This window comes from Oryctolagus cuniculus, chromosome 14, assembly GCF_051225735.1.
Source record: "Oryctolagus cuniculus isolate XC-2025 breed Fujian yellow rabbit chromosome 14, ASM5122573v1, whole genome shotgun sequence".
Classification (NCBI taxonomy): domain Eukaryota; kingdom Metazoa; phylum Chordata; class Mammalia; order Lagomorpha; family Leporidae; genus Oryctolagus; species Oryctolagus cuniculus.
The window spans coordinates 3,967,817-3,982,234 of record NC_142880.1 but is presented as its reverse complement, the minus strand read 5'-3'; positions in this window follow the sequence as shown (position 1 = coordinate 3,982,234).

Below are 14,418 nucleotides of genomic sequence, written 5' to 3'. Positions count from 1 at the left end.
CATAATTAATTTCACTCAGATTAGGACTTAGTTATAATTCTGTGATGTTTCTACTTTTCTATTTTCCTATCAAATTACAGAAACAAGTTCAAGCAGAAAACTTTTCAAAACTGTTAGTTACTTTTATATTTCTAAGTATTGTCGCAGCTGAATTACTCTGCGACAGTTTGAAAGGTACAGGCATATCAGGTTAGTTTACAGATACGCTCATTTATGCTGCCACAAGAGAACTCACCAGAGCGCAACTGGGCTGAGTTGAAATCTTCGGAGAGAAGCACCAGCTGTTGGTCATCTAATTTCACTGCCCATGGACATGTGAACTGGAGCCAGAAAGAGAACTGAAATTCAAACCAGGAAATGGAACTAAATATTCTATTCGTTAGCCACTTGAATGATGATATTTTGTCAAAACAAGCTTAAGACATGATTAGCATCCTCTCTGAGTTACAGAAGCTTAACACTGTGCATAATTAGGGGGAAACTTAACTGGAGTTATCATCTAGTTCCCTTATCTAGCCTCAAGAAACAAGGTCACGTCTCCCAACACCGGGACAAAGTTTTAGCTTTTCCCAGCGGGAAGGAAGACCGGGGACCGACACCAGGGTGGCAGAGACCAAGTCCCGGAGCACACAGTGAGCCTCTCAGCTCGGCTATGACTGTCACCGTCTCAAGGCCTGGGAACTCTGCCTGAGGGTTCATCTCTGAGCCTGCCTGGAGCCCCAGTGCCCAAGAGGCAGGTGCAGGACCAGACAACAGCATCCTGGAGCCATCAGTGCAATGACAAAATAGAAATCAGGGAGAGCAACAGATCAGCTCAGCCTCTCAATTTTGACATCACATAAGCCCAGGACTGGGCAGGACTCCACCAAGGGAGAGCAGGGAGCCCCCAGAATTGCTTCTGTCTAGTACGACAGCTCATAAAAGGAGCTTCCATCAGCTTTTATGTACCAACTTTTTTTAAAATAGTTTTTTTATAACAGATTTGGTAAGCAGCTGAAGAGAGATTTTCTTAAGTGTAAAATTTGACATATCTTTATATCAAGAAAAGAAATAGTGATAACTAGATGAATCTTTTCTATTTACTTCACAATTTACCTTAATTTTTAAAACAAAACAAAACAAAAACCCAGAATCATATGGACCCCGAGATTTTAACAACTCAAAGTACATCTACTGATCAATGGATCAACTGATAAGTATAGCTTCAAATTATATTTCTATCTACTTGTCTATCTATAGAGAGAGTTAAGCAGGTTAAAAGGTTCAAGATAGTGTGCACTAAATGTGAAAAGGAGTACCATCCTCTTCCCTCTTCCTCTTGAATTAGTGTTTTGCAAAAATGTGCAAACATTTGACCAGTGATGTATAAGGCAACTGGATAACTTGGACTTGCACTGTGTATTTCATCATTAGGCATTTTCTCTGTATTATCATCATTTCCCTTCTCATTTCCTTCCTAATGTCATGGGCTCCTCTGGACAGGATCCCTGGTCTTAAATTAACACCATTATTTTTCCTAAATTGAATTGTCTTCAACAACTTTAATCTGTTTTCATTTCAGTGATGCCTTGACATTTTAATTACAATCTAGACTCTCCTTGCTGTCCCTTTATGTGATTCATTCCATTTAGATGTGGCTAGGGACCTCAGTAGATTCAAAACTATGAATCTTAAACGAGATGCTTATTTTCATTTTGCTTTAACATCCAGATGCAGGTGGTTTAAGAGTGGCCAGGAACATTATTCTCTGAAGTCAGCACGGACTATGGATCCTTGTAGATTTTGCTTTATCATTTGTGGCCTCCATTCTAAAGGGAGGAAATACCAGTTTCTGCCACATCCTGTTGGAACCATTGGGGCGACTGGCTCTCTCTCGTTTCAAGGACGCAGAAGTATTTCACCAAATAGCAGGCACCTGAGTAGGTTCTGCATGGTATTTGCAACTCCTGAATAAAGTCTGACTTGTCAGTGTCACTGGGACACATTAATGGTTCTATTGTTGGAGCATAATCTTTCCCTCCGAAGGCAGATAAAGCCCTCCCTTCTGCCCACTCTCCTTCCCGCTAGTCACTCTGTCTGTTTCTTCACCTTCTATCCACCATCAGCCCTCTCCAAAGTCCGTTGTGGTGAGTTATTCCACTGTTGGCGCTCTGGTCAACAAGGGCCCCCCCCACTGGAACTCAGTTCATCAGGTGTTTCCTCCCGTCTTCCTTGGCTTCTCGGGGATCTAGCAGTCAGTGCTCCCCCTTCCCTACACCCTCTCCTGCGTTGGACCCCAGGACCCCACTCCTTGCCAAAGGCTCCTTGAAGACCTCTTCCGTGGGCTTCTCGGGGAGTGCTCACAATGCCAGGTCTCCCCAGCACCCAGTTGTCAGTGCTGCCCTGCCCCACACTCCACCCAGGTGACGTCACAGGTGCTGAAGCTTCCTGCATCCCTTTCTGAGCTACTGAGCCTCGTATCCCACCCGTCACTGACTGTTTGCACTTGTCTTTCTCAGAAGAACTTCACACAGTTCTTAACACGTGACTGTTACATAATAGAAATTCAACACATATTAGCTCATTGATAATATACTCACATAGTCCCAATAAAAAGACAGGATACAGAATTTCTTTCATTGATGAACTAATACTTTTGTGTACATTATGTGACCTCATGATGCTGTGGTTTGTAGGAATTAAAAAAGCCCTCACACCAAAATCTGAAGTCATATCTTGATCATCTAACCAGTTTCTCCTCCAGTGTTCACTCCAACAGGGAACTGCACTCATTTGCTCAGGACAGAAATGTGGGGGTTACCTCCTCTGCCTCTTTTTCCCAGCCTCCCCCTCCCCACCCCCAGGTCACACACACACACACACACACACACACACACAGAGTCACCACAGGCCTGCCGGATTTCTCCTGAACACCTTCTGAGCGGTCCTCAAACCCTCAGCCCCAAGGCCCTGCTGTGAGCCCAGCTCCTCCCACCATGTAGGCTCCCCTGTGCTGCAGGTGCCGGCCCTCCCCGGCCTTGTGCTGCCTTGCCCTCCGCGTGGGATGCTCTTCCCTGGTGTCCCCTGTTTCCTGGGGCTTTTTATCCAACATCACCGTCAGTGAGACTTTCCTGATCTCCTTAGCCACAAATGCAGTATCTTGCCCTTGGATTCTAGCACCTTCTATGTCTCTTTCCAATGTCAGTTTTTGTCCCCTTAGAGTTGAACTAACACACTGTAGCATCTTGTTTGATACCATGTCCTTAGTTGAAGATAAGCCTGTAGGAGCGGCAGATTTTTAAGGGGTCTGCTTTGTTTAGTACTGGCTCCCCATCACCTGGAACAGTGCCTGGCATGTCATAATAACTCAAAAATATTTATCTAATGAATGAACTTCCTGTTCTGTGTCTCCACTGACTATTCCTGAATTAGAAAATCATTTTACCTTGTGCGGTTTGCAACAGTACTGGGTAGACTTAGAATCACCTCAGGAGAAGTGAGGTCTAAGAGTACAATCACGGGAAAAAAAAAAAACAGGATTCATGGGCAGTATTGAACTCTTAGAAGAGATCAATAATTGGAAGAATCAGCTTCCATTGGAAGCTTTCTATGGGTCAGAACATGTCCTTAGTGTTACATTCCTTTGTTTCTTTGCCACAGCACCCTACTTTTGTTATTCCAACCTACTAGATCAGGAAACTGAGGCACACAGAGACAATGAACACTGTTACTGAGAGGCAGACCCATACTCGGAACCAAACAGCCTTACTCCAGGGCCTGGGCTCCTACACGAGACCGGTGCATCAAGTGTCACTGAGTTTCACACCCATGCGGCCACTGGTACCAGAGAGAGAGGGGTTTTAACGAAGGTACGGGAATAGGGAAGGTTGAGGAATTAGTAGGTAAGGAATGGGTGGCGGGAAGGTTGGGAAAATCACATCCTACAAAGCAGGGAAGAAAACCTACCTTTACAGTCTGGTGGCTCAAGGAGTGCAAGTCAAGTGCGTGTGGGTAGTAGAGGCTGACAGAGGGAGGTTTGAGAACTGTAAGTGAGATGTTGTCAGGGCGGGGGTTGGCAAAGTGGTGGACAGAGGTTTGTGTGCAAGTGAGCAAGACCCTCACCTAACGTCATCAAGTCAAAGACAGTATTTGAAACTGAACTGCTTTCAATAAATGGAGAATTTGTTATTAAAAAGGACAATGAGATGAATCAAGATACAATGTATAAGCTTATTACTTGTAAATATGGAAGTTAATAACAAGAACTGACATTATACACGAGTTGGGCTTGCAGCTGGAAAAGTTGGGACAGGGCAGGGTCCTCCTCATTTTGTCATACATTTTACTGTAGCCAATTGTTTTATTTATAAAATGGTTGTAATAATAGTACTTACCTCATAAGGTTATGAAGAATAGTGGAGATAATTTCCATAAAGGGCCACAAGTAGTGCCTAGGACAAAAAAAACTGAATAAATATTAGTTATCTTTTTTCTACTACTTTAAAATTATTCATTTATTCATTTTTATTTGCAAGTCAGGGACAGAGAACAGAAAAGGCAGAGGAAAGGCTAAGACAGAAAAGTGCCCAGTTAGGCTGTGGCTGGGAAATCAAAGAACAGAGAAGAAAATGGTAGAACTGGGACAATGCGGTGCTGTGGTTTGCATGTTTGTGTCTCTCCAAAATTCATGTTGGAACAAAGACTCAATGATGAGCGCGTATGAAGGGGAGGGGCCCGGGGGGGTGATGAGGCCTCGAGGCTCAGCACCATGGACGCCGTTGGTGCCCTGATAGAAGGGCTTGAGGAGGGGTGCATTCCTTTTATGCCCCTCTATCCCCTCTGCCCTTGGGGACACAGCCTTCCTCCACTTTGGGAGCACAGGCGCCACCTCGGCTCTCACCAGACGCTAAGCCGGCCTGCACCTTGATCTTGCACTCCCCAGCTTCGGAACTGGGAGAAATACATTTCCACCATTTATAAATTACCCAGCCTGAGGTGTTTTGTTACAGCAGAAGAGACACGTAGTGACTCAGAAAGTGATGGGGGGAGGTTTTGGGAGACAGGGAAGCTCTGAGGGGGTCCCCCAGTTTAGCAAACAGGGTCACAATCAGCTCCAAAAGAGGGGTTCTGGTGGGAGAGAGGAGGAACGAAGCCAAATTCCAAGAGATTGGCAAAAAGGTGGCTCTGTTTGATGAATAGGGAGCTATTTTGCTGAGGCAAATGGCCTCATATAGCCAGTTAACCGTTCAGCAATGTGGGTAATCCCCTAACTGAAATGCACAGCATGATGACCAGATGAAATGGGGACACCAGATGGGAAAGTTTAGCTTCCCTGACAGCCAGATTCAGGGCTGAAATTGAGGGTATAGAGACTCGCACTGGAGGACGATGCGGCTGCCAGGATTCTGGGTCATTGTTGAGAGTCCAGTCCATGCATTTGAATCGCAGCTGCGCTGGTGACCTTGCCACCTGGCATCTCAGAGCCTCAGGTCTGCTCTCTTCCCGTGTTGTCCTCACATGTAGTGCATGGAGGAACAGCACTTCACAGAGAGTGATACCCAGTAATGCCATTGTTACGGCTCAATAGGTCATTGGAATCCAACAGTTGATCTGTTTTCCTAAAATGGAAAGCAAGAAATCCACTTGAAAAAAGATTTATTTATTTGAAAAGCAGAATGACACAGAGACAGGGAGAGGTGGGGCAGTGGAGAGAGAGAGAGAGAGAGAGAGAGAGAGAGAGAGAGAGATCTTCTATCTGCTCATTCAGTCCCGAAATGGCCACAACAGCCAGGACCAGACCAGAATGAAGCCAGAAGCCAGAAACTCCATCCTGGTCTCCTGCAGAGTGGCAGACTCTCAAGTACCTGGGCATATTCCACTGCCTTTCCAGGTGCCTTAGCAGGGAGCTGGACCAGAAGTCGGGCCCAAACCGGCACTCCGATATGAGATCCAGAATCTCAAGCAGCAGTTTAACCCACTGCACCACAATGCTGGCCCCAGAAGTATACTTTTTGACCTCAATTTAAGAAGGCAAAGTTGCCTGAGTAGACTCAATGAGGCTTTTTGCCAAGCTTTTTGCCACAGGAGCCAGAAAAGCTGTCTAGCACACAGATGGACTCATCTAACTCCCCTGGAGGAATGGCCAAGGGATGAGGGAAACACCTAAACTCGCTCCCGCTTCCAGAGAGCTGCCAACCCAGTACTCTACCACTGACCTCTGTGTAGCCCTCCCTCTCGCCTCTGATGGGGACGGTGGGCCGTGTCTATGATACGCTTCAGAATATGCAGGCAGGATAGCCTGTGATTGACCTTTACCCTACGGCTGACGGTGATATAGGTTTACAGTAGAGTTTAAATGTTCGTTATCTAGTTGGGTTTATTTTCCATAATTCAATGGAGGATTTTATATAGCAGATTTTTTCTTTGCTAAGCTTTCTGTTCTTATTAATGCAATTAATTATCTGTTCAGCACAACCACAAAATAAGTATTTACATGAATTACTGTAATACGCAAATGCAATCTCATCTAAGTAACTTCTGCCAACAATATATAATTGGTATAATTATAATGCTAAATATAAACATATTCCCATAATATTTCAGAAGATTGTTATCCAGTTTTCTCTACATCCAGAAGAGAATTAAAACTATATTGCCTAATATTTAGTGCCGGAATAATGGATACGACTTAGGAGTGCCTGTTTGTGCTTAGTAGTCCATGTATATATGAGGCCCTAGAATGCTAACCTCTTTGACAAGAAAAAGAGTTATGAAGTAGTATATTTCTTACACAGTTCTGCCAAAATGTAAACTGGGCAAAGTCCCCCATCATAGTTTTTTAAACTGAAGTTTAAAAGAATATTGTTATACCTAAGTTTTGCACAGCAAATTAGAACACATAAAAAAGAATGGGACATGAAAGAAATATGTTTCAGGTGTTAACTGCTTCTGCTCCATAGCACATAATCACATATGTGATTTCTTAAAGGAGCATACTTACAGATTCCATCGTCCTCTAGCCAGTCTCTCTTCCTGTCTTTTTAATTTTTATCTCTTTATTTTATTTATGTGAAAGGCAGAGACAGAGTGAAACAGAGTGTGCTCCTCTGTACGGACGGATTCACTCCCCCAAAACCCCCAACACTCAGGGCTACTCCAGGTCCATTCAGGAACTGGGAGCTCAGTCTGGGTCTCCCACATGGGTGTCAGGGACCCAAGTGCTTGAGCCGTCAATGCTGCCTCCCAGAGTGTGCATTAGCAGGGAGCTGGAACCCGGGATCAGAGATGGGACCCAAACCCTGGCCCTCCAGTGCAGGATGTGGGTGTCCCGAGTGGAAGCCAAATGTGCTACCCTAAGTTTTCTTTTATTTAATAAGACTTTGATTATTCTTTCTAAATCATGTAATGTCCAGAGTTTAGAATGTTGGCCAGCAAACACTTCTTACAACTTTTAAATATAATTTGCAAACAAAATATTCCAATAAACAATACCAATATATGTTTTAGCATGTTTTCGCATAATAATGGATTGTGTAAATAAATACCCAAAATTAGAAATACCCAAAAAAACAGGTAACTTCTCAAGGTACATTGACATTCACTCTCTTTACAAGGGCTCTCCACATAAACATATTTCAATTATGATATGGATTGAATTTTTGTCCAAACAGACAACACAATTTTAATAAATGTTCTGTTGTTGTTAGACGTGGTAAAAGGTTCTGAATCAAGCCAATGTAATCCTTAGAGTTCAAAATTTGGAAATTTGGGGCAGGAGTTTGGTACGGCAGTTAAGACACCACTTGGAACACTCACATCCCATAGTGAGTGCTGGCTTTTGATCCTGGCTCCACTTCTGAGTCACGCTTCTAGCTAATGTGCACCCTGAGAGGCAGCAGGTGCTGCTTCAAGTACTTAGGTTCCTGCCATCTGTGTGAGGGACCTGGATTGAATTTGCACCTCCTGGCTTTAGCCTGGCCCAAACTTGGCTGTTGCCAACATTTGAGGAGTAAACCTGCAGATGGGAGAACTGTGTGTCTGTCTGTTTGTCTCTCTGCCTGTCTGTCTGTCTCTTTCTCTCTGTCTCTCTCTCTAACTTTCAAATAAATTAAACAGAATAATGTATAACCTAGCATTTTAAAGTTTCATGACAGTGGTGTTTGCAAACAATTTTCCTTATACAATGTCATCTTTATTCTACTTTGCAGTATCTTCTTTTTCTTCCAATGCCTGAGCAAGTGACTAACTTGTCTTTGATTCACCCCATCACTTCCTTATTATCCATTGGAATGCACCAAAATTTTAAAAATATGTGAGCTTCTCAGTACACCATAAACTGTAACCATATTAAAAGGAAATTACTCCTTACAATCATAATATTTAGTCTTTCATCCCTTAAACTGTCAAACCAATAAAATAAAGAAGTGTCTATTGGTTTTCAGACATACTCCAAACATATTACTGAGGATTTATGAAAAGAAGCTAAAGACAATATCTCTTTCATTGAGAACATTAAAATAGAGTTGAGGGAAAGAATATGTGTTTATACGGTACCTACCACATCTACACATGTATCTACAGCATATACGTGATTAAGTGAGCACAAATAGCAACTTTAAGGCCTTCTGGGTAAGCAGGCGTTGATGCAATGACTCATTCTGTGTTCTAACTTCGTCACCTGTAAAACCATGATGATGATGTATTCGTACCTCCTGGGCTAGCTGCACAGATTAAGGGACCGATGTTATTTGACAGTCTCAAAAGCTTTAAGAAGCTAAACGAACAAGATGTCATAAGTATGGGCTGAGTACGCAATAGTGGCTTTGAAGAGATGAGAGACCAGATGAGCAGCTGGCATTCACTAAGGAAGATCCCTTACCATACGTGGAGCTTCCGATCTGTTTTTTTTTTTTTTAGCAGCCTTTTATTTAATAAATATAAATTTCATAAGTACAACTTTTGGATGATAGTGGTCCAACCTGGTCGTGCAGAGCTTTTGGCTGGGAAAACAGAGAGTGCCCCAGTGTTCTGAGGAGTTGGAAGTGGTGGGAGTGTCCCCAAGGGGGAGCAACCTCAGAGACAGAGAAGGCCATGGTGAAGGCACCAGTGCATGGAGCTAGAAGGACAGCAGGTAGGCCGCAGGTAAACGGACCACCAAGATCGAAAACACTCAGCTGTAGTCTCCACCATGAAGAAAGGAAAAGAACCTGTTAGCAGGGTATGCTGGTTTTCAGCTTTCTTCACATGTTTTTCAGAATGAAGCATACCCAAGAGTCTCTCTCCTAGGCTTTTCTCTTTCTTTGCAACACAAGTCCTAAAACTAAATGTGTAACTCCAATTGAAAGATGAAGACAGGCCGGTGCCGCAGCTCACTAGGCTAATCCTCCGCCTGCAGTGCCGGTACTCTGGGTTCTAGTCCCGGTTGGGGTGCTGGTTCTGTCCCAGTTGCTCCTCTTCCAGGCCAGCTCTCTGCTGTGGCCTGGGAATGCAGTGGAGGATGGCCCAGGTGCTTGGGCCCTGCACCCACATGGGAGACCAGGAGAAGCACCTGGCTCCTGGCTTCGGATCAGCGCAGTGTTCTGGCCGTGGCGGCCATTTTGGGGGGTGAACCAATGGAAGGAAGACCTTTCTCTCTGTCTCTTTCTCTCTCTCACTGCCTAACTCTGCCTGTCAAAAAAAGAAAAAAAGAAAGAGAGAGAGAGAGAGGGAGGGAGGGAGGGAGGAAGGAAGGAAGGAAGGAAAGATGAAGACAAAGATTCCTCTTCCCCAAGAGGCAGCTTTTGCGATGAAACTCATGAAGTAGAAGTTTCGAGGCCCTGAGAGAGGTCCTGGTAACAAGTTCACATGATCCTACAGCTGTGAAAAGCTTGTTAAGTTGTGATTTCTTTTTTAGATATTCACTTTTGTACCCAAATTCTTTTTGTGGGTCTGTGTGGTTTTAAAGAACGCCTTGCAGGTGCCATAAGCTCCAGGCCTCATAACATCTGTACTAGCACTGCAGATAAGAATGAGTGAGGCTGGCAATGCGGCTCACTAGGCTAATCCTCCGCCTTGCGGCGCTGGCACACCGGGTTCTAGTCCTGGTCGGGGCACCGGCTTCTGTCCCGGTTGCCCCTCTTCCAGGCCAGCTCTCTGCTGTGGCCCGGGAGTGCAGTGGAGGATGGCCCAAATGCTTGGGCCCTGCACCCCATGGGAGACCAGGAGAAGCACCTAGCTCCTGCCTTCGGATCAGCATGGTGTGCCGGCCGCAGCACGCCGGCCATGGCGGCCATTGGAGGGTGAACCAACGGCAAAGGAAGACCTTTCTCTCTGTCTCTCTCTCTCACTGTCCACTCTGCCTGTCCAAAAAAAAAAAAAAAAAAAAAAAAGAATGAGTGAAATGTAACTCACCAGTACATGAGTGAGAAATTCTGGTGAAGGTGAAGAGAAAAGCAGTAAGGTTAGGGCAAAGCTTGTACACGCAAGCCTGCTGACACGACAGGTTACATCATTGCAGGGCCTAGTCAAAATGCAAATGTGAGATCCCTGCTCAAAGATTTTAATGAATTTCAAGATGGTGACAGTAGGACATTTCAACCAACGTGCTTCCCAGACTAGGCCTGGGAGGGCCGTGCGGTCACACATCCACCAAGCCAGCCATGCCTATAGACGCCATTAGTGTAAGGAAACTTTCAACTCAGAAGTCTTGTTTCCCACTTAAGGGACCTTCTGATACTTGAGTGACAGTTGCCAAGTAGAGCCTAGAGCAACAAACTCAGGTCTAAAGTAGACACAGAGGGCAATATTATGTGTGATTTTTTTTTCTTCTTGTACTGTATCCCCGAGTTTTTCAGATTCATTTGATGGTAGAGCAAGGAATAGAGCAAACTGAGGGAGGTGTCTGAGCCGGGAAGTTTAGATGGTGCAAGGTGTCATTTTTACTCAGGAATGGGGGAGATTCGAGTCATAGACTCCTACTCTAAAATCGTCACACCTGACTTTCCGAGACACACATTTCCTACACAGACCAGTCTCCTGGTTTCTTCAGTTAGGTTGAAATCACGTGTTCCTCTTTCTCCATGTATTTTTGCTCGTTAGTGTATTTCTTGAACTGTTTTCATATTATTCCTTTCCTTTCTGTGAAATGGTTTTGTTGTGTGTGTGTGTGTTTGTTTTTAACTTGGGGCCACCAAGTTATAAAGATGTATGATGTATGTTTTTGCCTGACAGTTGTACCTCAGGTAGGTTGTCAAGTTGAGAAGAGTGAATCGATAGCTCGTATTTGTTTTTAAAATTAAATTAATCCTTGATTAAAGTTTATTTTTTTAGGAGTTAGTCCTTGACCACTAGTTTAATACCATCTCCACTCTGGGTGACCTGTTTCACCAGCAGGCCTGTGATCTCCATGATAATTGTGTAAGTGCTTATAATGGAGTAGATTGCTTTTCTACATACCCCATGCTGATGGGTTTTATTTAGTATATACCGTCCATCAGACATCAGTCTCTGTTTTCAAGAAGAGCTGTTGAGATAAGAGTTATCTTCCGTGATCTTTGACTGTGAAGAATAAAATTAAATGTAATAGAGCCCAAGCTGGGGCATAGTGAGTTAAAGCCACCGCTCATAGTGCTAGCACTCCATAAGGGTGCCAGTTGAGTCCTGGCTGCTCGACTTCCAATCCAGCTCCTTGCTAATGAGTGCCTGGGAAGACAACGGAGGATGGCCCAAATCCTTGGGCCCCTGAACCCATGTGGGAGACCCAGAGAAGTTGCTGGCTTCAACTTGGCCTATCCACAGTCATCTCAGCCATTTGGGGAGTGGACCAGTAGATGGAAGATCTGTCTCTGCTTCTCTCTCTCTAACTCTGCTTTTCAAATAGATAAATACATGTTTTTAAATAAAATAGAACCCAAGCTATAGAAGAGCTTTACTCCTTCCCAGGGAATGTGAAAGACATAAAACATGGAATTAATGGTGCACAGATCAGTCTTTGGTAAAATAGCATCTTTTTAAAATCTATCCTTAGAGAGCTACATGGATTTTCCAAGAGTGTCAAAGGCAGTATGGTAGAACTTAAGTTTGGAAAAGATATTGAACCTATTCTGATAGAGAGGTTGAATCTCCCCAGTAGGTTTTTCACTGGAGTCTGTCCTTAGAGGCTACAAGAAATCAGTTCTGAAAACCTTGATCACCAACTACAGTAACCAATCATTCCATTTTTTTTTTTTTTCACACTGAGTAGATCATTCCAATACAAAACCACTTAAGATCTTTCTGGAAATATGAAGAGACTTAAACTTAACACTGGGTTCAAAATTATATTGGTTTCTTTCCAAGTCTAGCGTTAAAGTATACTAAAGTTATCTTGACACAATTTTAAGAGTATACATGGGCCGGCGCTGTGGCTCAATAGGCTAATCCTCTGCCTTGCGGCGCCGGCACACCGGGTTCTAGTCCTGGTCGGGGCACCAGATTCTGTCCCGGTTGCCCCTCTTCCAGGCCAGCTCTCTGCTATGGCCTGGGAGTGCAGCGGAGGATGGCCCAAGTCATTGGGCCCTGCACCCACATGGGAGACCAGGAAAAGCACCTGGCTCCTGGCTTCGGATCAGTGTGGTGTGCCGGCTGCAGTGCGCCGGCTGAGGCAGCCATTGGAGGGTGAACCAACAGCAAAAAGGAAGACCTTTCTCTCTGTCTCTCTCTCTCTCATTGTCCACTCTGCCTGTCAAAAATCTTTTTTAAAAAAAAGAGTATATATGAGTCATCACAGTCTAAGAAAAAGTAAACTTTGTAAAAGGAATCAATAACCAGCACAAAAGAATTCAAATTGTAAACCTACATAATGAAAATCGGCTCCTTTTGCCTCCCCAAAGTTTTTGAGTTTGGGTTACTATCAGGCAAGATACATTCTTTTTTTTTTTTTTTTTTGACAGGCAGAGTGGACAGTGAGAGAGAGAGAAAAGTCTTCCTTTGCCGTTGGTTCACCTCCCAATGGCCGCTGCAGCCGGCGCACCGCGCTGATCCGAAGCCAGGAGCCAGGTGCTTCTCCTGGTCTCCCATGTGGGTGCAGGGCCCAAAGAATTGGGCCATCCTCCACTGCTGTCCCAGGCCACAGCAGAGAGCTGGACTGGAAGAGGAGCAACCAGGACAGAATCCGGCGCCCCGACCGGGACTAGAACCTGGGGTGCCGGCGCCGCAGGCGGAGGATTAGCCTATTGAGCTGTGGTGCTGGCCAGGCAAGACAGATTCTTTACCATACTGTAAGAGGTGTCCATACATTCATCCATCACTCAACATTGTGTAAGGGTTGCTGCTGGGAGGCAGGATGCCATTTTTCCTTTCCTTAGTGCACTGACATCTGTACCCGCAGCCTGTGAAACAGAATCCAGCTAGGAGTTGAGTGATGTCCTGCCTCCAGCCAACCCCAGCATCCTTGTAAATAGGTCACCCAGCATTTGCAACTCTTACAGGGTGAATTGCTTGCCAAGTCTGTGGCACTTCCTTGTCTGTTTGGAGAAAAGTGTATCCAAAGGTACTTAGTGATCCTTTGCTAAGAAGGTTGGTTTGTTCTTTCTGGGTTACAGATTCAGCAGCACATTTCTAAACAGCCATTGTAAGGTTGAGGGGAAAAAAAGTAAGTTTATACTTTGTGCAACTTGAAATAATACAGTAGAAAATTTTTTACAGTGAACTCCCAAGGTTTAGAAGATGCAGGCTGGGGCTGGCGCCGTGGCTTACTTGGTTAATCCTCCGCCTACGGCACCGGCATCCTATATAGGCATCAGGTTCTAGTCCCAGTTGCTTCTCTTCCAGTCCAGCTCTCTGCTGTGGCCCGGGAAGGCAGTGGAGGATGGCCCAAGGGTTTGGGCGCCTGCACCTGTGTGAGAGACCAGAAGGAAGCACCTGGCTCCTGGCTTCGGACTGGCATAGTTCCGGCCATAGCAGCCATTGAGGGGTGAACCAACGGAAGGAAGACCTTTCTCTCTGCCTCTCTCTCTGTTTAACTCTATCTGTCAAATTAAAAAAAAATGCAGGCTGTGTTCAGGAGAGATTGCTACTGTGTGATTTATATCCATCTGATCAGGTCAAGGTTGACTTTCTATTGGCAAATATATGGGTGCCTCCTATTTGCAAAACAGAACGAATGGTAACCTATTTGATGGGAAGGAGAAAATATTTTCTCTAACCAGGCTAACTTAAATATTACAATGCCTGAGCTTCTGTAGTTTGATTTCTCTGGATTAATCCTCAACTTCCCCTGTTGCACTTTAAATCTGATCCACACAAAGATGTTTAGCAGATGATTGTCCCCAATTGCAAGATTCAAATAGTCTCTCAATAAGTACAATGAGTTATACCTGAATAAATCTATAAACAAATCCTAGCAAATTAGGAAAAGCATAAGTTTATTTGTGAAGATAGAAACTTACTTGGAAATGAATAAAATTTATGAGCATCTATAAT